Source organism: Equus caballus, chromosome 6 (genome assembly GCF_041296265.1).
Source record: "Equus caballus isolate H_3958 breed thoroughbred chromosome 6, TB-T2T, whole genome shotgun sequence".
Lineage (NCBI taxonomy): Eukaryota > Metazoa > Chordata > Mammalia > Perissodactyla > Equidae > Equus > Equus caballus.
Window position 1 is genome coordinate 59,063,503 of NC_091689.1, and position 26,722 is coordinate 59,090,224.

The window sequence follows — 26,722 nt, forward strand, 5'->3', positions numbered from 1 at the left end:
AAGTTCCTTGTTCTTATTTTAAAAGCATAGATTGTCTTCCACCTAATGTATAGCCTGAACCTCTGCTATTATTCAGGGGAGGATGTCTGATACAAGATCTTACATAATTGGTTTTGAAGGATATGGAAGGGCAAGAGTCGTTAAAAAATGGGAACAGTAGAAGCACTTTTCTTTCTGGCTGTGTTAAACACACCATAGAATAGCATTAATATGTATTCTTGCCAAAGATTTTTTTATTCCTCATAAAACAAATTCACATAAAGAGAAAGTCAAAGAAACTCTCTAGCTGATTTTTTTTTTTTACCTTTGGTTTATGCTTCTGTCACATTGACTCATTGAATACAGTTATAATTTCTACAGAAAAGAAGTTAATTTCCTTTAAATTGTTGTTAGGCACATTTCCAAATAAAGTGCTCAGTGCCAATTGAGAGAAGTTGTCTTTGCTGACCTGACCTGCAGTCTGCATCATTAAGCTTGACTGAGGTGTAAAAATGAAACATAGATGTTTGCCAGAGCTCTGATAGTGGACACGCTGTGTCATTTACATGGCTCATGTTTTAAACAGTGCAACTCTAGATCTTTTCTAAAGCCAGAATGTAGTCAGGGTTTATAATGAGCATGTTAGAAGCTCCGTAGTACACTGTTGCTGTGAATGTGCCTTAATTTCTTTAATCATTTCTCCATAAGAGATTTGTGACATTTGGGTTGATTCTATTTTACGTGCTGGTCTTAAAAAGAAAAAAACGCTAAGAATCAAGTAGTCTGTTATTGGTTCTACTTTGCTGACCTAGATGAAGGGATGGATTGACTTACAATCAATTCTCTGATAAATTATGTGAATCTGAACCAAAAAGACAATTCTCCCATTAAAAATGTCTCTACTCACGATAAGAAAATCAACAGCCCAAATAAAGTAGGAGCAAAAGATCTGAACAGACACCTCGCCAAAGAAAATATACAGAATGCCACTAAGTGTATGAAACGATGCTCAACACATTTGTCATTGGGGAATTGCAAGTTAAATAGCAGTGAGATACCACTACACACCTATTAGAATGGCTAAAATCCAAAAAACTGACAGTGCCATTTACTGCCATATTGTGGAGCAACAGGAGCTCTCATTCATTGCTGGTGGGAATGCAAAATTGGAAGACGTTTTGGCAGTCTCTTATAAAGCTAAACATAGTCTTACCATATGATCCTGCAATCATGCTTTTTGGTATTTACCCAAATGAGCTGAAAACTTATGTCCACACAAAAATCCGCACGTGAATGTTTATAGCAGCTTTATTCATAATTGCCAAAACTGGAAGCAGCCAAGATGATATCCTTTGATAGGTGAATGGATGCGGTACATCCACATAAGGGAATATTATTCAGCAGTAAAGAGAAATGGGCAAGCCACAAGAAGACATAGATGGATCTTAGATGCATGCTGCTAAATGAAAGAAGCCAGTCTAATAAGTCTGCCTACTCTATGATTCCCACAGACATTCTGGAAAAGGCAGAACTATAGACACAATAAAAAGATCAGGGGCTTGGGGGAAGAGAAGAAGGGTTGAACAGGTGAAGCACAGGGGATTTTTAGGATGGTTGAAACTGTTCTGTATGATACTAATTGTGGTTACATGACCCTGTGCATTTGTCAAAACTCATTGAACTTTACAGCACAGAGAGTGAAACCAGACTGTATGTAAATTTTAAAAAATCCTTTAGGAGGTCAAGGGATCCTAGGATAGAATGCAGACTGTGACAGAAGAATATTACAAATTTATGACACAACCTTACTAGGGGGGTGGGGCAAAGGGTGCTGACCTAAGTCACTTTGGAAATGAGTGGCGTTGGTAAGCTAAAGACAAAAGACACAATACATAAACACTTAGGTCGTCAAAAATAAGGGAACTCTGAGAAACTGTCACGGCCGAGAGGAGCCTAAGGACATGATGACTCAATATAATGTGGTACCCTGGATAGGATCCTGAACCAGAAAAGGACATTAGGTAAAACCTATGGGAATCTGAATAAACTATGGACTTTAGTTAATAAAATGTATTTCTTTTACTATCCAGATCTCTTTGTGCAAACGTCCTCAGACACAGCTGCATTTTTTTATTCCTCAGAGTTACAGATGAATTGGGTTTAGGCTTGTTTGTGTTCACTTCTTAGTAAGTTCCTGCAATTTATCTGGAATATACACCAAATAATTTTGTGCTTTATAAAAATCTCAATAGAAATGGCTTTTGAAAATGTAAGGAGAGCCTCATTTGATGAGTTGTTCATCCTCAGCTTTAGGAATTACAGAGTGCACTTGTAGGTGCACACACCTTAACGCACACCACCTCCTCTTGCATGCACACGCAGTAATTGATGATTGAAATAGTGAAGGAGTGAAGAACTGGGTCAGGTCCTAGAAACTTCCATTTATTTGTAACTAGCCTCTTCCTCTGGAGAATTTGAAATGGCTTACGACAAAAACACAAATTAATAATACATAAATAAGGAAGGTAGAAAATCAGTGCCAGAGAAAATATATGTTTGAGTCAGGCCCACAAGCATATGTAAATATTTTTTGAAATATAAGCACATTAGGTTTTCTTTTAGCTACTCTTTAATTCTGGGATGACAAGCTCCAAGGCCTAGGAGAGCCAGGCAGATACTAGACTCTAAATACTGTGTGTGCAGTGGGGTCAAGTATGATATAACAGGGGGTGGTGGGGCCTCTGCTTGCCCAGCCAGAGGCGTTCACTCCATTGAACACTGCTTTGGGGAGGGAGCTGCTAGTTTGCTTTGGCCTAAATTTTTGCTCCCTGCATCAGCTCACATGATCCAAAAGATGTTATTAAAATGTGTGTTTGTTTTACTGGGGCGGGAGGAACAATAGTTGTGAGTGAAGTTTTTTCCTTCAATTGTTATCATCAAATCTATGATACTATCCAGAAAGCTTTGCAATTAGGTAGTCCTGGCGTGATTTTGATTCCTGCATCTGAAATGTTGCTCAGTGCCTCCTCCCCACACCCACTGGATCCCAGGGGGAAAGCTGTGCCCTGCTCTTTGTCTCTGGGATTTTATTCCAAGCGGTTGACACACACACACACGCACGCACGCACGCACGCACGCACACACACACACACACTGTGCTTCTGACATTTGAGCATACACAGGTAATGAGAGTGATACCACAGCTGCTGCCTGGTGGACCGTGATCATAAAATGCCGTGAGAGGCGAGAAGCTTCCCCATTTCAGACCTGTTAAAATGGGTTTTAAAAGCGCTTCTTAGAACAAATGAAGTAGGGTACTCGAAGCGTGTTGGTGGTGTTCTTTTTGTGAGCTGCTATACGAATACTTTTGAACACCAGCAGCTCATCAGGGAAATCTGGATTGTCAGTCTACAGCCATAGTTGTTCATTTCGTTAGGTTTAGTAGTTCCTATTTTTTTGCATACGATTTAATATGTCATTTCTCAAAGCATGGTACACGTGTCACTGGTAGTATATAAAATGGTTTTTTAGGTATTTGTAAGGTGTGATATGCCAATTTAGGCATTCACTTTTGTTAATTCTGTTGATAAATACCTGTAGCCTCTGACCGTTACAGGTAGATGTGACCTATACATATTTCCTTCCCCACAGCCTTGCTCCCTGTCGTGTTAGTGCAGGAAAGGATGTCCTGGACTGAATCCTGCCCCACACACAATTAGCACGTAGGTCCAGACACAGTCATTTAACCTATTGCTGTAAGAATAATAAAGTCTTTACTCTGTGTCCTTTTTAGGTGTTCCAACAGGCACCTTACATGAAAGATTTACTCCAAATGTAACAATGTTCTGACAGAGGGATCAGCTAACTTAATGCGTTCAGGCAGCAGAATCCTTCACTGAGAGGAACAAAGAACCAAGTGGAATTCTATACCAGCCCACTATTCCAAAGGTGTTTGGCTGCTGGGGTAGCCAAATTCTTGTTTCCTATTTATGCAGGGACCTTCTACCCACCCACATACTTTGAATAACACTCATTTCACCATGAAAAAAATGTTTCCAATATCCTTTATGCTAATGAATCCTCTTAGAGAGATTTATGTCGTGCTAAGTGCAGTACTTGGGTAATGGTCTTCTTAGTTGCCCTGAATGTGGGTAGCTGATCAGGCATTTAATATGTTAAGCTACTGCCTTCCTCCACTCTTTATCTTGAAGAATTTTAAAGTTAATTGCAGTGTAACACGGTAACGTGAATGAAATTTTCTCGTTTTAGTATTTATTGCTAGTGGACAAAACTTACGATTTCACAGATAGTGCTTAGGAAGAGGCAATTTAAGTTGCTTTTTTTAATAAAGTAACTTTCAAATACTGTTACCAATATATGTGATACTCAGATTTGGCAGAATCTCAGTTATGTCTGGGAATGATTGACATGGAGAACTCTAGTTTAATTGAATGTCTTTTCTGGGCAGATTTCTACTGTTAACTCCTTTTCTCACTTGCCCATATTGTCAGTGGATGGTGCTCGTATTTGCTAGATAAGTCAGTTGTCTATGTCTAATTTGTTGGTAAGATATTATTCCAACGAAAATACCTACCTTCTTTATGACCAAATAATGTCATAGGAAATTTTTGTTGTTTTTGTTGTTGTTGCTGAGGAAGATTCACCCTGAGCTAACATCCGTGCCAGTCTTCCTCTATTTTGTATGTGGGTTGCCACTAAAGCATGGCCGCCAATGAGTGCTGTAGGTCGGCACCTGGGAATCAAACCCAGGCCACCCAAGCAGAGTGCACCGAACTTAACCACTAGGCCACGATGCCGGCCTCCCATATGAAATTTGTAGAAAAGAATTTCTTACAGAAAATTTAAACTTGGATGCTCGTCAGTTTTAGAGAATTTTATGCAACATTGCTAAATAAATATGATTAATTTATGGAATTGTAGACAGTTTACCTCAATTACGGTTTCTATTTAAAACATTTTCACTATTAGTCAGTATTCTAATAGAGTAAGATTAATATGATAATATTTCACAAATATGTGGCTTTGAATGTATATGCACATTCTAAAAGTAAAGTTCATCTTATTTTGTGACACATGTATGCTTTATATTTTATAAATGGATTGGAATCTGTCAGAATTGAGATTACCTCTCTTTCAGCCACAGTGTGCCAGCAGTTTTAGGACAATAAGGGACAGACACCAGTGAAAAGGGTTTTTGCAATCCCTTTATTCCACATGATATGAAATGCCAAGCGCTACCTGGCTAGTGCCTGTATGCTGACTCCAGCCTGCCTCCCTAAGGGTGAGGATCTCAATATCTAAGTATTTCAGGGCCCCAGCACTGCTTACGTTTGCTCCACCTTTGTGGAGCCGTGTTAGAGGGTTGCCTGCCCCAGAGCCCCAGCCAGCTCCCATTCCACAGGGGAGAAGGGTGCAGCTCCTATCATTACTTTCCTCAGGGCAGAAATTCTACACCACTGCAGAACTTGCTTAGCACATGTAAAACATTTGCAAACAAGTAAAATTTCTAGGCAAAGATGGAGTTTAATTGCAAAATTTGTGGAGGTTTTATTTTTGTTTTGTTGGTGAGGAAGATTTGCTCTGAGCATCTGTTGCCGGTCTTCCCCTATGTTGTGTGTGGGTTGCTGCCACAGCATGACTGACGAGTGGTGTAGGTCTGTGCTCGGGATCCAAAACTGAGAACCTGGGCTGCCGAAGTGGAGAAGCGGAGCGTGTGGAACTGTAACCACTATGCTGCAGGGCCAGCCCCCAGAATCTGTGGAGTTTTAATACAGAATTGCAAGTGTTGCATGTTCTTTTCTCTTGTTACATTATACTGTATGGTTTGCCTTCTGGGAAGGACCACTCTGATCCTTGCAGAACCTTGCTTTAAAACAACAATAGTAAACAATCTGTTTGTCCCATCTTTAAATGAGAAGGAAAAACAGCCTTATAAAGTGATGTCAGAGGCTCCTAAGCTGCCAACGAATTTCCCCCTGGGTCTCCGTAACATTAAACAGTGGGGGTCTCTTTCATTTGTGGTTTAGGTCAGAATGTTCTTTATCTTTCTCTTGAACAAGATGGGTGGGCAGTTCCATTTGCATGTGTAGGAATTAATCTTCATTTCAGTATGTAGACTCCCAGTTTAAATCTTCTTAGAATGCTGGATGTCAGAAAGAAGATCCAAGATTATGTGCAATGAGGGGAGGAACTGCAGAATACTGTACTGTATTAAAGTTAAAATGCTGCTACTGACCAGGATTGATTAAATTCCAATGCACATCTTCCTTCACATCTTTACAGATTTCATATTACAGCGACATCAGTTATTTTTTTAACAGCTGTAAAACTCATATAGTGTAAAATTAGCCATTTTAAGGTGTACAATTCAGTGACATTTAAGTACATTCACAAAGGTGGGCAACCATCACCTCCATCTAATTCCAAAACAGTTTTTTATTTTTCTATTTTTGAGGAAGACTGGCCCTGAGCTAACATCCCTGCCCATCTTCCTCCACTTTATATGTGGGACGCCTGCCACAGCATGGCTTGATGAGCAGTGTGTAGGTTCACACCCAGGATCTGAACTGGCAAACCTCAGGCCACCAAAGCAGAACGTGCGAACTCAATCGCTGTGCCACCGGGCCAGCCCCCCAAAACAGTTTTTGTCACCCCTAAAGGAAACCTTGTGCCTGTTAAGCAATCATTCCCCACATCCCCGTTGTCCCCAATCCCTGGCAATGACGAATCTGCTTTCTTTCTCTATGGATTTACCTATTCATAGTATTTCTTATAAAATGGAATCATATACTATGTGACCTTTTGTGTCTGCTTTCTTTCACTTGGCATAAAGGTTTTGAGGTTCTTCCATGTTATAGCATCTATTGGTACTTCATTCTTTTTTGTGGCTGAATAATATTCCATTGTATGTATGTGCTGTATTTTGTTTATTCATTCACCCGTTGGTGGACATCTGGGTTTTTCCACCTTTTGGCTATTGTGAATAGTGCTGCTAGGAATATTTGTGTACAAGTATTTGTTTGAATAGCTGTTTTTGATTCTTTGGGATATATACCCAGGAGTTTAATTGCCAGGTCGTATGGTAATTCTACGTTTAACTTTTTGAAGAACCACTGAACTATTTTCCATAGCGGCTTCACTATTTTGCCTTCCTGCCAATACTAAATATTTATTCTGGGATCCTGAACTGACTCTGAGGCTTCCAGATTGAATTCTGAACAATTGAGATTTTTTTATTTTTGATTAGATAACACTACTATATTTTGTTTTTTGAAAATTTTTAAAGGCGGCTTATGAAAGTGATCTATCTAAAGTTTGTGTTTGAGTATCCATAATTTGTTAAGCCATTGATCCTCAGGCTTCTGAACAAAAGTTTTAAGAACAATGTTTAAGAACTGAATTTGCTCTATTTCTTAAATTAATATATGTATTCCTTTCTTGTTTTGTCTTTTATATCAGATATGTAAGTAATTTTTGAAATATGTAGCTGATTTAGGAATCAGAGAGTAGTGGATACACAGAATGATTATTTAGAGTAGGAGAACATTCCTGAGTAGTAATTTTCACGATGTTTTTGATTTGATTGACTGAATTTTACTGCATAAGGAAGTGGGTTATATCTTTCCGGTTGCCATTGGGTACATCTTTTGTTTCTTTTTCTGTTGTGCAGAACTTAAAGTTTTGGCAGCTTAATCTTCCTTTTGTTGCTCATTGTTAATGCTTTCCATCGCTTCCTACACTACACTGGGCTTCTCCATGCTGAATTACATTTTGATTGATTTAAATATGGTTAATTAATTTGACACAGGATGTGATAGGCTGCTGTTGGTGCCTAACGAACTGCTATCCACCCTTTCCTCCAACTTTCTTCCAATTAGAGAGTCCAGATTTTGTTCTAGTGGTTTTCTCTTCAGTGTGCTATGTGAAGGCGAGCCTCCTCAGCCGCAGGGTATAGATAGAAATTATTCTTAGTGAGTTAATCCTATTCCCTATGCCAGTGATTGGTTTAAGCCCAAGAACTTCTGTGAAAGTTTTTTTCATTTTCTGAAAAAAAGGGAACCCAAGGGGCTGGCCCAGTGGCATAGTGGTTTAAGTTTGCACACTCCGCTGTAGCAGCCTGCGGTTCACAGGTTCGGGTCCCTGGCACAGACCTGGCACCACTTGTCAGGCCACGCTGTGGCGGCATCCCACATAAAATAGAGGAAGATTGGCACAGATGTTAGCTCAGGCACAGTCTTCCTCTCTCTCACATACACACACACCCACACGCACAGAAAAGGAACCTAAGACAGGAATTTGTTCCCTTTCTTACTATAAGAACATGACACTTGGAGCTGCAGTGGCAATTGTGAAACCATGAGAGAGAAGTAAGAGTCACAGAGGAGCCCACCCAAGGACCCTGGCATTGTTGAGCCTCTGCATGTCAACCCAGAGACTACCATGCCTCCTCTTGTCATGTGAGAGACTAAATTCTTCATGTCTGAGCCACATTTTAAGTGGGCATTCTGTTACTGAAAGCATCCTAACTCTCACCAAAGGAAAGGTAAAAAGTATTTTGTTAAAATGTGAAAAACTGTTGCTATACTTCATGTTTCCCACATGTAAAATTCAGGAATTTTATAGGTGGAAAAGAGCTGAGGCATTTTATTTAAACTCTTTCCATTTACAGTTGAGGTAGCTATAGTCCATCATATAAATTATAAATAAAGATGGAGTTTCCCTAAGGGAAGAAGCAAGTAGAAATAGTCACTAGTTTTGTTCACTTGCACATATCAACTACTCAAGCCTATTTTCACCTGAAAATAGTTTTGTGGCCTAGAGTGTAACGCCCGAACACCTGTTGAGTCAATCTCCTGGGGTTTAGTTTACTCCCGTGTATTTTAAACCAGTTCTCCCATGATTCTGAGGCAACCCGTGTTTGAGTTTGGGAACCACTGACCCAGGGCACGTGTCTAAATTTCTCAGTACTTTAGAACTGTACGTTCTGCTGCCCTTTCTTGCTGCTAATAAAAAAGTATTTGAATTTCACATTTCAGAAGCTAAATTTATGCTGAAACATTGGCTGTCAGGGATATGAAATGCATGTGAAAGTACCATTCTTGAATTTGTTCTTTGTTCTCTGTGCACTGTTTATTTAGCAGCTTTATTTAGATGTGGCAAATATTTTATAATTTGAGAAAAGGGATTTTTTTGTTTTCTTTCTTTTCTATTCTCTTTTGTATATGTAATAAGCCCCTTTACTTTTCAATAAATACATTGTCTTTTGTTCTAGAACTTGTAGAACTTTTGTTCAAACTCACACTTGTAGGCAAAAGAGAAATTAAGTGGTTTGCATACCCAAACTCTTTAGAAGGCTTGGGTGTGACTGGGCCAGGGAGTGGTGTAGGGGTTGGAAGCCATAGCTCTTAACTCTGCAGGATTTTTGCTGCCTCTCACTGCTGGTTGGCCTCGTTCTGTCATACCTGCTTCCTCTGAGGAGTTAGAACAGTGGCTGCTGGCAGGTCCCAGACCCCAGCTCCACAGCTTCATCACCCTGGAGGACCCTCTCCTGAAAGACTGCTTTGTAACAAGCGCTGTGCCAGGTCCTGGGAAGACGACAGGGAACAAGAGAAACATGTTTGCAATTACAGTAGTCAAGTGAGGGTGGCTGAGCTATCTACATCCCCAAATCTAGGGACGTCGTCGTTATGCTAACTTAATTGTACTAGCAACATTTAGTAACTAGCTATGTTAGTTGGAAAATCTATTTGGTAAGAGTGACCTGCTAAAGAGTGTTTTAAACACAGCGTCCTTTGTTCTCACAAGGAAAGCAGTCTCAGAGATAGGCCTTCTAGGTTTGGAATCAGGTCGTAGATTCCTTCCATTTTCTTGCTTCACCATCCTTGCCTGAAACTTGCTTTCTCAAGATTACTTCATGGACCAAAGTGGCTGCCATTATGTCCAGAAGGAATAAAATCAGAAGAGCAAAAGCGTTCATTTCCTAGCTGCGTCAGCTCCCTTTAAGCATCCTTTCCAGGGGTTCCACGTGACACTCTTATTTACATCTCATTGGCTGTACCTAATTAACGTGGGCTTACCTAGTTGCATGGGAAGCCGGGAAACTGAGTACTGTAGTTGGGGGCACTGCTGTCCTGAATGAAGCTGAGCAAGAAAGGAAGAAGGGTCGTAGGTAGAAATGACCCGCCTGTGACACAGCTGGAGTTATCAAAGGTCGGCCATATTGAGAGTTCATTGGCAAGTTTTCACTCAAAATCTAAGCAGTAGTATAAACTGAGTCAAACTGGTTTTCAAGTCCATATCAAATCCCATTTTATTTTACGTGCATTTGTGTATTCAGTCCACTCAGCATCTCCACACAGTGGAAGCCCACTTAGATTCCAGCTCAAGGCTTTTTATTTGTAGTGGTGGGGTTGTTACTATCAGACCTGTTTTACAGTAAGCAAACTGCTATATGGGAAAATCAACTTTCTCAAGGGCGTTAGTGAAAAATCCAAACCCTCACCAGCCCTCTGTGTGACTTATAAAGCTCTGCTGATGAATCCCCTTTGATCATAATCCTTCTCTCTTTGTAGCTCTCCCTGGCCTACCAGGTAACGCCCAGGTTCCTTTGTCTAATTAATGTTCACAGAATTCATCCTTGCTCTTGACCTTCCTTTCTAAACCACTGCATTATAACCAAGCCAAACTAACCACCTCATTTTTACTATAGTATTTCTTCATCATGACCTTCCTGTTTTCTGCTCTCCAGATCCTACCCTTCCTTCATAGGTTCACGCTCAAAGCCCATTTACGTTTGTCTCTGCCATTTTGATTGACAGCTTTCAGAATAATAGTTATTTCTTAATGAGCTCTACTTCTGTGTCAAATACTATTGTGACGTCTTTAATGTTTCCATTCATTTGATCTGTATGAGAGTCTTGTGGGTAAGAGGCTAGTGTTGCGTATACCCATTTTAGAGATGAAGAACTGAGGCACAGAGAGGTCCAGTCGTGTGCCTAAGTCTTGATCCAGGATTCTGATCCTAGGCAGTCTGGTTTCGGAATCCCTTTATGCTATAGCATCTCATACTCTTACTTGTATTTTAGTTATGTACTTACTTACCCACAACAAGTTTGGACTTTTCATTCCTTTTTCTTTCTGTTTTAATTCTCCCACAGGATCTAGCAAATGCTTCTTCTACAGAAGAAGCAATATCTTCTGTAAATATTTATTGAGTGAATAAAAAGAAGTATTAATAGTAGTCAAGGATATTAGATCTCAACTCAGGTTGGTGTGTTTGATTTTTTTTTTTTTTTTTAAGATTTTATTATTTCCTTTTTCTCCCCAAAGCCCCCCAGTACATAGTTGTATATTCTTCGTTGTGAGTCCTTCTAGTTGTAGCATGTGGGATGCTGCCTCAGTGTGGTTTGATGAGCAGTGCCATGTCCGCGCCCAGAATTCGAACCAACGAAACACTGGGCCGCCTGCAGCGGAGCGCGCGAACTTAACCACTCGGCCACAGGGCCAGCCCTTGATATTTTTTTTTTTAACACCAGACAGCAGTATGGGTAACGTTTCCAATAAATTTCCAAAATAAAGTATTTCATTTAAAAGAAGTAATAACTTGTGGGCCAAGAAATTTGTATAAATGAGGTATAAAAACAGACAGATGATCCCTCCAGTGCCAGAAATGTGAGTGTAGAAGTATGGCAAGTTAAAACCTGTTTTGTTTTTGGGTTTACGGGAGAATACCATTCCTCAGTAAAACTGGACCTTGGCAGGCAAATGGTCTTGGCTGTACTTGTTGCCACAAGACCACTGGATTGTGTCTGTTGTGTAATATCGTGACGAGAAAAGGACAGTTTATGAAGTCAGTTACTTTGTCAGGACCTTTGGGTGAGTCAGTTGTAGAGAGAAAAGTATCTCTTAGGTCCTAAGGCTGTATCTGGATCATGAGCCTCCATGATGTATTCTGTCCTGTTCTTTGGTAGTAAAACTTACAAAACCATGCATGTCTTCTTACTTCCTTGCAAGAGGATAAGCAGGAATTTCTTATTGAGTAAATCAAGCGACACACAAAGCAACCATTGTAATTGTTTCTTTGAGGCCTATTTTTGGATGATAATGAAAGTGGTAACACTGTCATATGTTTGATTCTATTCCTGCATGAAAAACAGACCGTATGTCTGCCAGGCAGATAGTACAAGTGTAGAATCGACTTAGTACTTGAATAATAAATGTTTTATTGGTAAATGATGCTTATCTTTCATAAAACACAAGTATTTCCAAATCTAACTTTATATTAGTTGACCATTGCATATTTAAGTACAAAATTAGTAAATTTAAAGTTTCTATACTACATTTGTTGCATATGCATTCTTTGACTTGAAATTTTTCTAGAACTTTAATGGTTAATGTGAAAATGTGATTAAAGATTCCAGAGCCTATTAAAAAATTCACCACTCAGAATCCATTTCTTTCCCTATCAAGTGAAATTGTCTTTAAGCACCCAGTAGTAGAGAGTTCAGATATTCAAAGGAGATATAAATATAACCAGACATTTCACTTATAGCTCAGAAGTTGAGTTGTCATAAGATAACAGAGAAAGGGAAGAACGATGATCAGTTTTAGTGCTTATGTCGTCACCTTTTAGGTTCTCTCTCACTTTGGTTAGTATTTGGTTGTATAAATGAACCTATTACAGTTAATTCAGTCTCCATGAGTATATACTTTCCATTTATTGTATGAAATAGTTTATGTACTGGCAGATTCTTTGAGATGCAAGTTTATATGACTGCAAATTGTGTTGATCACGTCAGTTGTTCCTGATATGCAGTACTGGAACTGCCAAGTGAGGGAGATTGGGGGAAATCTCTCTGAGCAGGTAACCCTTGAGCTGGACCTAAATCTTGTAAATTGGTGAGTACACAAGTTATGACAGATTTCAGAAGGAGGAAGTTATGGCCCCCAGTCTCACACAAAAAGTGGAAAGGATTGGAAGAAGAAATAAATTAGAGGGATTACAAAATGGCTAAGTCAGTGTCTTATTAAACTGGCCTTAGAAGGGGCCAGCTTCTTCCTCGATGACCTGAGAACTGGATATTTTCAAATTAGAAGTTCTTGAATCACTTTAGCAAGCAAGTCTATTTTAGTAGCTGCCACTCCCTGGGGAAGAAGATTCTAGTGGTATGGAGGATTTTTTCAGTATAATTGGTTCCTTTCTAAGCAGGTGTTTATGGATTAATTTGATTCTTAAATCACTTAACTCTTCCAATTACTTTTTCCAGGAGTTGTGCTGTGTTGTGAAATTTTGGCTGTAATAGAACACCAAAATGACAGCATGGAACAGCCCTTGAACATTTCTTGGGTAATAAATTGAGAATATCTGAACTGTCGTGTCAGTGTCAAGTGAGGATGACTAACATAGTGTTAGAAGTTGTTGGCCCAGCACTCACGTTGATTGTCTTCCTTGGTGGTAGAGAGTTTGTTTGTGTTGATGTGGTGGTTCTGGGCACTACTAAGTACATTTAAAATCTATCAGGTTATCGTGAGGTGTGAGTGCTTAATTTCTGTGAGTTGATTTACTCTTTACCTGCTTACCACTTTTTAACAGAAGGTGATGAGAATTTGAGAGAGAACATATTTTCTTTCAAATTTACTTTCGTAATTAGTGCTACCTTGGTGTTTCTCTTTAGATCATGAAGATGTGGTATGTGGTATGCCAAGATAAGATAAGGGAATTTGGGAATGAAAAGAAAAGGAAACCATCGGTATTCTTATTTGCCTCTCTGTAACCTGGTGTTTGAATATTGTGTTGGGATAAGGAATGTATTTCGTCTTGGTCCCTGGTTCTTGGCACAGAGCTCCTCAAAACCTTGGAATTTTCTAAGTGATGGGAGTGTCTTGTCATTCATGAGATGGTTTAAAGTGGAGTCCCTAGATAGCCTCAGGATGGCACTGGTCACCAGAAAGACCAAGTGACTAGAGGGTTAGAACTTTCAGCCCCACTCATTCACCTCTGGGAAGGCGAAGTGGGAGGTGGAATGGGGACAGATTAAGGTCTATAAAAACTGTTTTTCTCTTTTTTTTTTTTTTTTTCAAGGAAGATTAGCCCTGAGCTAACATCCGCTGCCAATCCTCCTCTTTTTTTTTTTGGCTGAGGAAGATGCCATGACCCTGAGCTAACATCTGTGCCCATCTTCCTCTACTTTATATATGAGACACCTGTCACAGCATGGCTTGATAAGCGATGCTTAGGTCCTCACCCGGGATCCTAAGTGGCAAACCCTGGGCCGCCAAAGCAGAGCATGCAAACTTAACTGCTGCGTCACTGGGCTGGCCCCTAAAAGCTCTTGAATGACAAGATTTGATGAGCTTCCAGATTGGTGAATGCCTCCACTTGCCAGGAGGGTGGCACACCCCAGTTCCATGAGGACAGAAGCTCCCGCACTCTGGGCTCCCCCTCTGAGCCCTACCCTATTTTCCTCTCCATCTGGCTCTTCATTTGTATCCTTCATAATATTCTTATCAATAAATTGGTAAACATAACTAAATGCTTCTCTGAGTTCTGTGAGCCCCTCTAGCAAATTAATCAAACCCAAGGAGGGAATCATGGGAACCTCCATTTTATAGCCAGAGGGTCAGAAGCACAGGTGATAGCTTGGACTTCCAATTGATATGTGAAGTGGGGGCAGTCTTGTGGAACTGAGCCCTTAACCTCTGGGTTCTTGTGCTGTCTCCAAGTAGATGGTGTCAGGATTGAGTTAATTGCTTGGTGGTGTTGGGAAAAACACGTGTTGGAAATATACACTTGTGTTCTTCTCATTGTACTAGTGTTTTTCTGATCTAAACAATTTGTTTTAAATGCCTTGGGAGATAAAAGTCAGTAATCAGCTGATGAAACATGAGTGTTATACAGCATAGACACTGTATGGAAAAGAGATGGGTAGATCTGTTCCTTACCCCTTAAAAGAACTTCTACTTTGGGTATTAGTGATGAGTAAATTGGCACCAAATTCTGGAGACAAGTTGTTGGGTGCTGGATTGAGTCATTAGGACTAAAGACTGTTTTGCAAAGTGAATGTTGGGGGACCAGGTCACATATTGTCAAGGTCAAGGGTCGCATTTGCAAGAATTGAGTTGTCAAGAGTTTTAAATGCCACTGAGAAGTGAAGTAACAATAAGAACTGTGAAAAATGTTAGTTATCACAACTGAATCCTCCATCATTATCACAAACATGCTGAAGGAATGCATCAGAACACGTCATTTGGTGGCAGATAATTTGGAGGCCCTCACTGGACGTTTTCCTTTGGCTTTTTAATGAAGCGTGGTTCCTGCCCTATAGCATAGAGATACATGAAAAGAGAATCAGGATTCATTGAGATTTAGGATTCCCTACTGATTTAAAGAAGTTTATTAGCTCTGACAAAGTAGTGGGGCATACATCCACAGTCTCCCTCCGCTTCCTTTCCATAAAATGTGGTTTGGGCAGAATTGAGAAAGCTAAACAAGCCATCACTGACGTTTGGGAAAAGCTGGGCAGAATCTTACAAGGTACTCGTGAGAACTGCCCTATCACTATGCATTTTTTTCCTTAAATAAAGTTTCTCTGTTAATTAGGCACCTTTTGTAGGTGTGAAATTTAGATTGCATCTTAAATTTGTGCTTTTATAACTACTGCTACCTCAAACTGAAATCTCCTCTTGAAATAGTCCGGTCAGCTGTCATTTACTTTGCTAAGCCTTTTCCAGATTCCCCCAGGCATTTAGCCACTTCCTGTTCTGTGCTCTGCAAATCAGGTTATGTTATAATGATCTGTTTACAGCTCTCTCTTCCCTATTAAACTGTCAGTTCCAGGCTGTTATGGCCTTGAGAAGGAGGGACCTTATCTTACTCCCTCTCTCTGTCCACTGCCTGACCACAGTGTTTTCCCTGTGGAAGCCCATCCGTAATCCGTGGGCGGGTGGGTGGGTGGGGGATGAAGGGTCCTGAGCCTTGCAGGTCCTAGAGAAATGGTGCAGGGTGCTGGTAACTTCATAAACCAGACCCTTGGTCGACTTGTTAGTTCTCGGTATTCCTGGTAATCTTCCAGAGTCTCTTGATAGATCTCTGCTGCTTCATTATTACTGTTTTTCTCCTGGCAGCCATATGCAGAACGAACCATGCCACCATGGGGTTTTGCAAACATATTATGCTGTGGTTTTATTACAGAAATGTCTGTCTTCATATGGGATAATTTTATAGCATATACACCGATGAATACATCTAAACCAGATCTGCAAGAATAATATAAATCTTCCTTCTTAGTGTGTTTTAGAGGTGTTTTGTTTTAACTAACTGATGGGAGGGCAGTCGAAGACTTTGTTACATAATAAAAGGTCAAATTGGCTTGGGGTAGGGCTAATACACTTAGTACATTTTAACCTTCATACATGCTGTTTCTAAGTTGTTATGATTTATGTCAGTTAAAAGACACTGTCCTTTGCTTTTAGAACTATGGGAAAAGTTATTTTGCTGACTTCTTTTTGATGTTTTCAAGAATGAGTTTTGTTTTTTTTTTTTAGTGTGAGAAGTTTAAACTGTACGTAATTGAGACCAGCAAAACCTTGATTTTGAAAAAAAATGAGAGAGATCGTGAATCACTACTTTTCTAAGACATACGCAGACCCTTCTGGTTATAGCAAACGGTGCTGGCTGGCTTCTCTATATTTCAAACTGCATGATGAAACAATTTTGTTTTCTCAACTTGAGATGCTATTTTTAATTTTTGTTACAGCAGTTTCATATCAACGGAGTGTTTTAGCACCAGTTATGTCACATGCTAGATTTAGTTGTAAGACAACTCACATTGAGCTATCTGAACGTTTTTATGTCGTTAGCATTCTAACAAGACATTTATAATATATTTTGTAAGATGCTTTGTCTGTACCCTGTTAAGAATCACCATTTTGGGTGAAGGGCATGAAATGCCAAAGAAATACAGCCAGCCGTTAAATATGAGTTAACATTTAATTAAACCCTGATTATGCGGTAGGCACTGCGCCATTTGCTTCCGTGGTTTTTCTCATATAATTCTCACAAAAATCTCATGAGGATTAAATTGTTGTCTTTATTTTCCATATAAGGAAATTGAGGCTTGGAGAGGCTAAGCCACTTGCCTGTGGTCAGAGGACTTTTGAGAAGAAAAGCTGGGCTTGAACTTGGGTGGTCTGACTCCGGAGCTTCCGTGCTTGTGACCATTGAGCTGGACTGCCTCCTGCGCGAACAGGCGTATGCAGAAAGGCTTGACTTCACCTGCAGTTACAACTGTGTGATGGCGTGGTATTTTCTATTAGATTTGCAAAGAAAAAAATAATTGTCTATACCCAGTATGTGGGGAGAGGAGAAATCTAATACATTGAGGTACAAATATAAATTGAGGTCTTTTTGGGGCACTAAGCACGTACACGTTGGAAACATGCACACGCTTTGACCGATCCATCCCACTTCTAAGAATTTTTCTATAAACACAGAAAAGCACAAAGATGTCTGGACAGTGATATACATTAAGCGTTGTTTATAATAACCAAAAATTAAAAATGAAGTGTCCAGCAGGAATCAGGTCTACATAGTTGTGATGGACAGTGTCAAATAAGGACAAGTTAGGAATATAATTGCTGACATGGCATATTGTTGAATGAAAAAAGCAGGTCGCAAAACAACATGTGTAGTTTGGTTTCTGTATTTTGAATAAATATATGTTTGCATATTCAAACTCTGGTCTAAAAGGGTGTTCACCAAAATGTTAACAGCTGTTATCTTTTCCTGCTACATAGTAGAACTTAGTGAGCAAACCTGTGGGCACTGGAGACCCTGTACCTAGGTCTGAATCCTGCTCAGTCACTGGCTAGCGTTGTGACCAAGGGGACTTTCCCTAACTGCTCTGTGCCTCAGTTTCTTCAGTAAAGTGAAGATACGTAATTAACAGGCCTCTGTGAGGCTGAGTTCGTAAAGTGCTTGACGTAATAAGTGATCAATAAATCTGAGCAGCTGTTATAATTTCTTGGTGGTAGAACTCTAGGCCATTTTAGTTTTCTTTATACATTTTATTGGTTAAATTCTTAAAATAAGTATATATCCACTTTGGAAACAACGTTTTTAAAGGAGCCGTTTGAATTGGTACGCTTACAGTTTTAACAGGAACTATCTATCTATTTAGAGCTGAGGTTATTTAAAATTTCTCACTGAACGTTTTCCAGAGCGGTTTGCAACCACATATGCTGGTATGTTACCCTCTGCTCTGTGCCACCTTTAAAGGAATTGACATCATATTTTACTCTTATGGCTTGACGGCATGCATAATCACAACAGATTCTTCCCGGAGAAGCTGCCTCAGTTTGCGACTGCAGTGACATGTTAGTGTGTGACGTCAGTCTGGTGTCAGACTTGCAGAGTGGCAGGCCAGCCCCGTGCACTGCCTTGGTTCCGAGTCCCCACAGTGCTCATTTGGGAGCAGCTCAGAGACAAAGGAAAGAGTTGAGTCTTTTTTTATTCCAGTACTCTTTTTGCCTGTAGTTTACGAGTGCGATTTCAATGAAGGCTGGTGAGTAATTCTAGTTATTTTTATCTATTGATAATAAATAGCTAATGGCTAAATGAGCAGTAGTCCTTTTTTCTCAGTTACTGGTCCTGTGGTAAATAATCTTTGTAGCCCGAGTGCCAGACATAGTGCCTAGTGCAAAAGATTTACATACGGAAATGTTGCTGTAACTGGACTATTGTTGTAGAAATGTAAAATATATCATCAGTTTTCAGATGACTTGGGCATTTTAAGATGTAATCTTCCTCTTAGTCTCTCCTTAACTTTAAGCTGCATAAATGCAGAGTAGTTGCAGATTGCTTTAAAGCCTAAAGATTTTCATTTAAAATTTTAAATTTGTCTTGTTTATTTTTTAACTTATTCAGAGGAGAAGCTTGATTTTTTTTTTTTCTTAAAACAAAACAAATAATTCTCAGAAGTTCCTATGGAAATACTAGCTATTTGTTACATAATGCTTTCATTGAAATTTTTTTTATTAGTCTAAACTAGCAATTCGTTGAAGCTGCTGCTATTTATTCAATTCTTTAGTTATTTGGGCTGGTTCAGTGCTGTGATTCAAAATAGGAATCCTCATTAACCTAAAATTTAAGAGCAATATAATAACAGGAGCTTATTATAGACAACATTTTGGATTTAAAGAAATTAAGAAAGTTGCTGCTGCCATTGGTTGTAAAGGCTGGGCAACGTACTTTTAAATAGTTATTTCTTATTGACATTAATTCCCGTCTGTTTGAATTGCACTATGTAAATTTATTTAGTTGTTTTGAAGGCATTAGTTTAACAAGTATGTTATATTGGGTAAGATTTTTTTGTAAATAGCTATTTTGCTTATAACTTTTTTCTCCATTTTGAGTAGATGAATGATATTTTAATTTCATACTAATTATAAGGTACAAACTGAAGCCTTTAAAGTCTTGTACATTTTGCCATTTCTGGCATAATTCTTTTCATGCAGATTCAGTAGCTGCCTTGTGATTTCAAGGTCTTTTGGAGGAATTTTCAAACAAAGTTTTCTCTTAACAGGCACTTTCTCCTTTTTAAGTCTAGTGGAGGAAAAGGCAATATGGAGATTCTTAATAAATATGTTAAATATGTTCACATCAATTTTCCAAAGCAATTAAAGAATAAGACTTGTATATATTTTTATGTGAATAAGATAGTTAGGTATTAAAAGGAAATGATCTAAATGAGCTTTTTATATGTGAATGTGCCAAGATACCAAATTTGAGGAATTAGCAATAACTGTTTCATATTATGACTTCTAGTACATTATACTTCTGTATTGAGAAGCTTGGAAATATAGAAGTAAGGTTTCAAGTTCATTTTATTTAACTTGACGGCCTTAATTCAAGATCCACAATTTTTCCCTTAAGTTGCAGAATTTTCAGCTTCCAGCTGAAAATTGTGCCCAGAGCTAGAAAATTTAAGTATATGAAGAGCTCATGAATATTTTTATTCCCTTTAAAATGTATTCTGAATCCACTTATTTTAACCTGGTTTTAAAATAGCCTGTATTTAAACATAATCAGTAAGTTACTGTAGTAACGATGAATTGGAATATATTCAGTATATATTTTAAACAAAGATGTTTTTGAGGAATTATGACATCAAAGGTCATTGGCCTAAATGCTACTAAAGTTCAAGTGAGGAGAAGCTACTTAAATTTTTTTGTATGAACAGGAAATTAAATCTGGCCAAAAAAAAAAGGAGGGGTGATGAGCAGAGCTTCGGGGGCAAGGCGGGTAACCTGAAATTGTCCTAAAAGTTTTACTCAAGTCTAAAGCAGTAGAGAACAAAGTTCTTGTCTGTTGTCTAATGAATAAAGTATGCTTTGAGGAACCCTTTCCACCAGTACCGAAGCCTGATGGAAAAGTATAATTGTGCTATTCTTCAAGTTTGAAATTTAGCTTAGTAAACTCAGATGGAATAGTATTCTTTAAGCCCCTTATACTGTTGAACTGTATTTTTATTTCCTATTGGTGTACAGTACAAAACATTGTGCATATTAGATGCTTAATGAATATTTGAGCATGAATAAATGAATTGATTATGAGCAAGTTAAATGAATGAAGATATCTTGATCCTTGTATAGGAGAGATTCCGTCTTTGCTGTAATGGGGGAAACCTGCTGGTTATCTAACCAACTAATAGTGTCCCATGGCCTTGAGCTCTCTTAGGAGGAAATGTGTCTCTCAGAGTCCAGGCCTGCCCTCACGGTGTCCTGCAGTGACCACTGCATGTCCTTGCCGGCTCTCCTCACTGTATCTGGTCTCTGCTGTAGGAAGTGGGCCTTACTCTGCTATTCTGGGTCAGATTTCTATCACACTCCTGCCTCATCTCTAAGTGAGAAATTTCTCAGTGCTTGGGGTAACGATTTGTGGACTAAACGGAACCTTAATTAAGTGCTGTGTGTGTCACATAAGTGCATTACTATTTGGACCTTTTCAGAGTTACAAAAAATGTATTGCTTGAAATTAAAGTGACAAAGAACCTGGGAGTAAAGCAAATACATTGCGTCAAAACTTACATAGTAGATTTTATATACATAAGTATATTGTGACTCAAAGCTTAGATTTTCTGCCCTATTTTTGTGTCCCCTCCCTTCAGTCTATGCTGAAATCCCCCCGTATCTGACTACTCCTGCTGGTCCTAGGAGGCTAAGTTCAAGTGGCAGCCACTTCTGTGCTGTGACATCTTCCCTGCTCTTCCCTGTTGCAAGCAAATCAATCCCTAATCGGTCCCCCTTTGTATTTCATTTATGGTTGTATTACTCTCCCTTTTGTTTATTTGTAATGTTATTGACGCTTTGTCACCAGTGCCTGTCTCATAATGAATGAAAGTATTTGTTCCACTACAACATAACCATTTTGAAAGAAAGTCTACTGTTTTTACAAGATCTTTTTGCTTCTTAGACGTATCATTTGACTTATTAGTAACTGCCTTTTTGTTCTTGAAGTAATTATTTAGATAAAAGCTCATGCAGTATTAAAATGATTAAATACTGTGCAGTGAACAATAGTAAAATTAAGTGATTACCGATTTTTTTTCTATTTGAATTGAGCTATTTATTCTGTCAGTTTGACTTAATTGGAAAGAATGTTTCATCTACCATAAAATAATTGGGTCATTTTGAAATTCTGTTGTTATTTGTGTGTGTGTTAGAATTAAGTTAATTTTTTTAAGTGGTGTGTGACCACATGCAAAAGAGACAATGCTTAAATTTTTTTCTAGTTTGTTGTTTGCTTCCTTCCCAATAGCATAGTAAACTTCCATTTAATGCATGTTAACAATAAAACGTTAGTAATTAGCATTCACTAGGGAGTAGTAGAGTTGTCTGAATTAATGAAATTCTAGGTTATATATATTTTTAAAGGCCACATTATTGCTTTTAAGTGACAAGAATAATATTTCCGACCACTGACATGTTTCTGAGTTGGGCTTCTGCTTAGTTTATTTTAAAACTCCATTAGACTTTCATAATTAATAATATTTCATATACAAGTGACTGTGGTTTTTCAAGTAAGTATTTTTTAAACCACTAAAATATACCCTGTGAGCATTTATGTGGTTTTCCAAGTGATTTTTTGCCTAGATCATTCAACAGCAAACTTTAACCTTAGATCAAATGGTCAGGTTCCTCGTTTATTAAACTAGAGTTATATGCAAACCATTGCGCTTGCCAATAAAGAGAGGGCAGCGAGACAGCACCTTTTTAAAGCAAGGAAGTGACAGTTTTACTTCTTTTCAAGAAATCTAACTCTGCTAGTACATTCAAGTTTAACTAATATTTGGTGAGGGCTCTGTTAGATCCGGGTCAAATACTGTGTTGCCACGAGGTACTCTGTCCTTTCAAAAGCCCTGTGGGATAGAGTATTTGGTTGTGGTGGTTTGGGTTTCCATTCTACAGAAGGAAGTTGAGGCTCAGTGAGGAGAATGGTCTCAATGGGAGAGAGCGTGTTACTATGAGGTGGATTAGGATGCTGTTAACAGGGTCTTATGGACGTAAGATTCTAAACTAAGGCAGTGATGGAGATGTGAGTAGCTGTCTACTCTCATAGTGTGAGTTCTGGGTGGCAGCTAGAAATGTCACCTGATTCTTGAACACTTGACAGAAAATTACTTGATTGGATTAGTATGTACATTCTAAAAGTCATATTTCTGTTTTGACCATGAAGTGCCATTTAACCTTCCTGTTTAAAAGCTTCTTCAGTTAAGAATCACTCACATGACTTACAAGTGAAAGAATTATCTAAATTATTTTAGTCATTTTTGCTTATAATGTAATTTATCAAGTGATCTACAATGTCCCCATACCATGACACTCAGCATAGGTAACGTTTCTTAATGCGATAGGTACATTTTGTTCCTAACTAGCATGGTATTAATTGAATTATTCTTGTGTTACTTCCAAAATTATTTAAAATCTATTAAAAAGTGTTTATTTTGTAGATTTTAAATGTGCGTGTTGGTTTTATTTATGAAGAGTTTTTTCAAAAGATGATTTGAAATTTATTTGTAAATAACCAAAAACTAAAACAGATGAATTTGTATGGAAGCCTCATGTTTGGGATTTTTTATTATTTTCTTTCTTGTTCCTGGTCTCTAATAATGCTTTCAGGTTTGTGCTGCAGCATTGTATCGTACTCTTGGAAAAAACAAGATTTTCAGTTCCTGTTGGCTGCTTTTCTAAAAACTTGTGTGTTACAATTGTTATTATTTGTGCTTAAATTCTTTGGTACCTATAATCAGGGAAATGTGAGATAGCATTTATAAAGGTGTTGTGTAATTTTGCCTAAGCAGCTAACTAAAAGTGGCAAATGATTGTGAAGACTTAGAGAATGGGAAGATGGAAAAGAAATAATCGGTCTAAAATTAAATTGAAATCAAGAAAGGTTTTGTTATTTGGTTCAGCTAGAAATTGTCTTGGGGTGATGCTCAAAGAGGCGCAGGGAAGGACGCTGCTTGTACATGGTCATGGGAGAGGGGAAAGACAGCCGAGGGAAGTATAGTGTTCTGTTTGCTTTGAGAACCACTGAGCAGAAACGTGGGGGAAGATGTAGGGCCGAACTGAAAAGTCTCATTGGCTGTGATAAGAGTCAGGGAAGCGGCAGCTGTTGAAAGGGGAGGACCTGAAAAGGATGCAGCTGGGCCCTTGGGGGCACCTCTTCCTCGCCCTGTCACCCTGTGACTTCTGACAACTTTGTCAAAGCTGTGAGCCTCGGTTTACTCATTTGTAAAATGAAGAGACTATACCTCAGGGGGTCTGTGTGGGGATTGATGGTCAAGTTTCAAGTGCAGCCTGTGACAGCTGGGTGTGTGGGCAGCAATGAGCCCGACGCTCAAGTGGTGGTGATTGTCAAGGTGATGATTTTAGTATTTATTAACATTAAATAGTCATTTATCTCCTGGGAGTGAGGATCGGTGAGGTGCTCACATCTGATGAATTCTTCCTTTTCCACCAAGAAATCGAGGTTTTCCATTTTCTAAGTGATGAGAGGAGAAAGAGTAGAAGATAAAGGGTTAAGACCTCGAGGAGAATTTGTAGTTGGTGGGTAAATGAATCACTGAGGTTGCAGCAGGATGTCTGGAAGCAGTTAGTTCTAAGTTAAAGGCAAATGGTATTTAGAACTAAATGTGGGGAAAGGAAATATATACTTTTCATGTTTTGCAAAAAAAAATTACAATCTTTTAGATTGCTAACTCAGTGGTTATTTCTTCACATAACCCAGGCTCAAGAATTTAGTTTCTCTTAAGAAAAGGCAGGGTGCTTTTCGTGTTTTTCTTTTGTTCTTAAACATTGCCTTTAATTGTAGGCACAGTTTTCCATGCCAGCATATTTTCAGTTTAAAAATAAATTGCAGAAACATTGTGGTAGCCAGATTTCAACATAACATTTTTCTCCTTTTTATTAAAATGAAAAAACTTAAAATAGTTATCTATACAAAACATTAATGAACTTTTTACATTTTACAATATTTTAAAAATTATCTTGGACTGCCGTGGAGTGAAGTGATTTAATAACAAATAACCAATTGAATAACTAAGTCACTGCTACAAACATGCTTTTAAACCTAATTTGAGACTGTTTGAGTCTCAATGATGAGGCTTTATGATTTCTATTGATAAAAGCTCTTCAATTTTAAAACAAACTGGAGAGCATAGTTGTTTGACAGTGTAATGGAGAATAGGCAGAATTGTGAATGTAGAATACTCTTTTTGGTTTGAGTAGAAAAATACTGAAAGTAAAAGAGTTATAGGTACATATCTGAGCTGTTTGCTATGTAGTTTTCTACCTAAATTTGAGAAATACAGTAACTTCCATGGTTTCTACACCTCTTTACCTTGTGCCAGTCTTACAGCGTTGTGGATATGTGGCAGCTTTTTTGGATTGGGCCCTTGTCAAAGTCTAAGTCATGATACTGGCTTCATTACCAGGAGTGCCAGAAGAATTGCCAAACCACTATGATACCCTGTTTTTCTTAGACTAAATTAAATCTGTCTTTCTTTGTCCTAAGGAAAATACGTGATCAGAGCAAATCATACAAATGGGTCTGCATCTGAGTTTAATAAGAGACAACCAGAACCTCTTCTGTGGGACAGAGTTTTCTAAAATATATATTTTTTGTGCATAGCAGATAATTATCAACCTTAATGCCACAGTTACACATAGGAAAAACACTACCTAATAAAGCTTGCTTTGTCTAATATGTCACTCGGAAGAGTTACATTGCCTGTTATTGACAATATGCTAATAGCGATTTCAGTGTTTATTTCTTAAATTACAAAACAGAATGGATTTTGTATTAAAGCAGTCACTAGAGTTGCCCATGAAATAAGGTGTTTAAAACACACACACACACAGGTACTCTCGTGGGAAGGAACTGCAACACTAAGAAGTAGCCAGTACATGGTTATTAATTGGCCAAAACATTAAAAAAAAAATTCTGAGAGTGGAAATAAGTTCATGTTAAGTCTTACCCTCTGTACCTTCCCAAAGTAAGAAATTGGCAAAAGCCATTTTCCTCTTTTACCAGATAGAACAGAGAAATCTCGTTTGGAACATGCTAGTGCAAGTATTTTCTTTGGAACCTATGTGAGTTCCTTTCTCTAAAGAAAATGAGATGTTTCCTTAGCCAATAGCCTTTCCCTTCCCATCCTCCCTTGCTATTGCAATATAACCTCGTTTTATCCACTTTCCTCTAGATGGGCCACAGACAAGGTTGTGAATCTTGATTGGTGTAAGTCCACTTGCTGTTGATTCAGTTAGGCAGACTCTCATATCTGGCTATGGAGATTCTAGACAAAGATGGCCAGGGGCCTTTTGGGAAGCTTCTTGAAAGGGGTTATGTAAAGGGAAACTTTCTTTTCACCTCCGGACTTTGGGGTCTGCATGTGATATGTAAGACTACAGCAGCCAGTTTGTGACTATGAGGGTGCCTAACTAAATAGGACAATCGTGAATAATTGTATCTCCTTGAAATCATAAATATTCTTATTTTTATATCAGGAATAGATCCTTTCCATACTTTGTTCAAAGAATATAGTATGTACTGATATATGTAGCATTTTTCTAATTTTTAGTTTTAATTCTTTAATCTAGAACTCCGTACTATATTCATTGTTGCAAAAGTCAAACAAATCCTGGTATTTCAAAGAACTTCTCATGAGAGTATTTTACCTATATGTAAGTATCAGATATAAGATTTACATTTGCTTTCAACAAAGGTTGCATAGTTTGGGCCTTATGTCGGATAGCAGGAGTTTTAAAACCAGGTTTCATTTGTCAGTCCATAGTTAATTGTGTTGAATTCTTTCGTTTTTTTCCTTGTATAGTTTGAAATAACACTCCGTTAAGAAAGAACTAGTTTGTTCAGTATTACTGACTTTTATCATTTTACTAGTAGAAATCTAAAACATCGTATTAGCAAACAAATCTTTTTTCCATCCCTTTCTAAAGATTTTCTTGGGGATTGTATTTGAAATGGCCATTTTGTGCATTTTATTCATCTATTTAGTGTGTGGGGGGGCAGTTCTTTCCATAGGGGTCTCATTTGCCTTCTCCTTTATACTTCTTATACTGAGGGAAGAGTGTAGCAATGAGGACTGAACAAAAAAAAATCTCACTCCAACAACCCTGGAAAGGGACACAGATTCAAGCTTCGCCT

At 38.4% G+C, this 26,722-nt stretch overlaps 1 protein-coding gene across 34 annotated transcripts in view; it reads left to right on the top strand.

The window, feature by feature from the left end:
- PLEKHA5 (pleckstrin homology domain containing A5) overlaps positions 1-26,722 on the top strand; it is a 231,116-nt gene that overhangs the window by 104,944 nt on the left and 99,450 nt on the right. For 5 of the 34 annotated variants that reach the window (XM_014740568.3, XM_070271001.1, XM_070270997.1 and 2 more), the window contains exon 1: positions 18,327-18,560. The exons of 27 other annotated variants lie outside the window; for them this stretch is intronic. The gene's annotated coding sequence lies outside the window, so the exon portion shown is untranslated. Of the gene's footprint in view, positions 1-18,214; positions 18,561-26,722 lie in introns of those variants that run through there. 2 more of the 34 variants (XM_070271005.1, XM_070271011.1) reach the window with 1 other exon arrangement.